Raw genomic sequence first — 3,743 nt, forward strand, 5'->3', positions numbered from 1 at the left:
GATGTATCTGGATGTGGAACTCTTGATGAGTTGTCAAGTGAAAATTTTCTATGCCTTTTATGAAGAAGAGAAAGAAAATTATTTCACACTTTATTCAGATTATTGTACCCTAAAGTACTTTCTATTATCAAAGTAACTTCATATTTCATAATTACAGTGTAGTGGTAACATATGTCTTATCACTCTATTGATTTACCTTTGGCTGTCTTTCTTGCTGTCTGTTAAGTTACTTGATTCTAATCCTTAAGTAAATCTTTTATTTATGTATCAATTATTAAATTGTCATTATTAAGCAGTTTGTTTTTATTACTGTATGCATTCTGTACTCTATATTTAAGTCTAAGTGAAATCTTGGATAAAAGCAGAACTTACTAAGAAACTTAGAGATGTTTATACTTTAGGTTTTTCAAAATTTAGTACAACATGCATGTCCTTAGCAGCAGTTAAATACTATAAAGTTTCTAGTTGTTAATGGGACTGTTGAATATATTTAAAAAATATATTTTATGGTTTTAAACATATATTTAAAATATAAACATAAAATATGTTAAGTATATTTATTACCTAAAATATTAAAAATATTTTTAGAAAATATGTCACTGAATAAAAAATTACAAATAATGTACAAATAATATATGCAGAAGATAAAGACAGATGTCACTACCAAAAGAAGTTTATTTGAAGAAAATTGCTAATTTAAATAGTCTAATAAAATATTATTTTAAATCTAGATATTCTTTGAAAATAACTACATTATGTCTAAGCTGAGTTATTTATCTACTAGTTTTACAAATAATAACCTCATTTATTTCTCTTACAAAAAGACCTAGTGAGGTATATACTATAATTTAGTTGTTTCCACATAAGAAAGAAATTGTTGCTGAGAGTAGTTATTGCAAGTTTATAGAACAATACAAAATAAATGTGGAAAGTGCCTTACATTTAATGTTGATTTTAATTAACCACTTTCATAGCTTGCCCTCATTAAGTGGGCCACTATTTCTTATCTACTATTGGCCACCCATTTATATAAATCATAAAATTGCCCCAATGAACTTTTATAATATAAAATATTTAACGTAAATGTGTATAATACACAATGAAATATATAGAAGATGTTTGTCAACGTGCAATTAATGTTTGAAATTTTGCATATGTATGCATTTTGCTATGAATGTAAATACCTGAATTTTAAAAATAAATAATTTTTTGTCTTAATCAATATATGTTGAAGTCAGGTATATTTTTAGTGGTTTTTTTTTGAGTTCCCCTATCACCAAAGATCTGTAGTATTACATACCCATCTTATTGAAACATCGACATATACTAACTTTTACAAAGTATTATTCAGAACTTAACCAGAATATTCAATTCACACAGTTTACTAAATTTCAATTCTAAGCTCTGCAGTAGAATTTTATAGTATAGAGAACATTTCTGCTTCTTACTATCAATGTACTCTACAGTTATTTAACAAGAAAATTTAAGATCACTGTTATGATGTTTGGAGATAATAAATCCATCAATATGTTCTAGAAACAGATTTTAGACAATCAAAAGTTTTTCATTTAGCTTAAATGTTTGCATTTATTTGGGTACCAATTTAGATTTATAAACTCTGAGTAGGATTAGGATAAATTAAAGAATACTACTCATGGGGCCAGAGCTATAGTACAGTGGATAAGGTATTTGCTTTGCAAGTGACTGAGCAGTATTCATTCTTAGCATCTCATATGATCACTGAGTGCAGCCAGGTGTGGCCCCCAAAGCAAAAAAATAGTACTTGATTGCATATGTACTTTGCAATCTATCAGCAAAATAAGAGTATTGAATATATAACCATAATAAAAATAAACATTGACTACTGAATATTATTTTTTGAAAACAATTTATAATTTAGAAAATTGTCCAAATTCACATGATACAATGATTATAATTGTTATGAGAAATTTTAAAATTTCTTACCTAAAGTTTCCAGCTGGAACTTTAATAGCATGTATTGGCTATTTGGAAGAAGTTGAACTTAAGTAAATTCTAGTTGGGATAAGTAATATGATAAGATGTATGAGCTTAAGTGGATAGAAGATTATTTAGATTTGATTACGTTTTCATTACTTATCCATTACATTATGAAACACATGCATCTTCTGTTAAAGGTGTACCTTGGAAAATACTTGTATTAAGTATTTTTTTCTATCGTGGTCTTTGCAATGAAATAGTAATTTTGAAATAATGACTTACTTATAATAATATTATTTTAATAATGATTAAAATTTGTATTATTAAAAGTGAAAAGCAGAGTCTCAAATTGATGCAACATAAAACTTATTTTATTACAGTATTTTATTATAGTAATTTTTGCAGAGATGCATAAAAATAATAGGATTTTATGTTAAATCAAAGATAGAACATATGGCAGAATGGAATGTCTATAATTTAAAAAAACTTCTGGAGATTTGGGCAGAGATCCTAATGATCTGAAACACATCTTTTTCATCTAAGAAGCCTAAGTTTCATACCCTTCACCTTATGGTCTACCAGAGCACTGCCACGGATGATCTCCAAATTCGGAGCTGAATACTACTAGGTATGACCCTTAATATACCCAATTACCCAACAATCCTTAATATCCAAACTCAGAGACAAACACTACCAGATATGATCCTTCCTATATCCACCCCCTCAGCAAAACCTCTGTAAAATCAGAGTGACTTAATTAATATTTGTATTTCTTCTTTAAAAATTGTTCTGGGGGCTGGAGAGATAGAATGGAGGTATTGAGTTTGCCATGCATGCAGAAGGACAGTGGTTCAAATCTTGGCATCTCATATGGTCCCCCGAGCCTGCCAAGAGCGATTTCTGAGCATAGAGCCAGGAGTAACCCCTAAGAGTTGCCGGGTGTGACCCCCCCCCAAAATAAATAAAAATTGTTCTGGCTTAGATAAGTATTTTAAAACTTCATATATTCATTATTCAACTTTTTTGGGAAAATTGTAATTAACTTCCATTGTGCAAACATTTCAGAGAAAAAATAAATTTAGTATGCATTTTCCCATGATATCCAAAGTATGCCACTTTTAGTATAAACGACTAGAATGAAATCTGAGAATTCATTGCGGTTTTTTGCTGTGGTGATAGTGAACTAACAAACAAATGTGCCAATAAATTTCATACAGATAGTAAATAGAAATAAGTCCCACTATTTCTATTATTTGTGATGGTAATAGAAAAAATACATGAGATAGAGCATGACTCTTTATGTCCGATCATACTTGGAATGCATATTCATGATTAAAAACATTATTTATTAACCATAGAGTTATAAAGAAAAACTTCAGGGGTATCCCAAAATATCTTTTGATTAACCCAATTATAAAGTGACAAGGAGAAATTAGCAAGAGAAAAAACAAAATTTAATTTAACACACATAAAGATCCGTAAAACTTGTAAATGACTGGAACAGATAACTGATACAGTTTTTAGTAAATAAAGCCACAAATTTGTAAGAATAGATAGAAAGAATAAATTCTTAAATACTTTGATTTGGAAAAGAATTTAATAAACTAAATAGAACTTGTGCACAAAGTTTCCCATTTCTCTAACTATAATATGTTTACCAAACTCTGTGCAGGGGAGGTAACTTTCACATACTTAATTTCCTGTTTTAGGGGCACACAGACAATGAAAGTCTTATAAATTTTCTGCTTTTAGACAAAATAGAAGCTTATTAAATAATACATTCA

Source organism: Suncus etruscus, chromosome 16 (assembly GCF_024139225.1).
Source record: "Suncus etruscus isolate mSunEtr1 chromosome 16, mSunEtr1.pri.cur, whole genome shotgun sequence".
NCBI lineage: Eukaryota > Metazoa > Chordata > Mammalia > Eulipotyphla > Soricidae > Suncus > Suncus etruscus.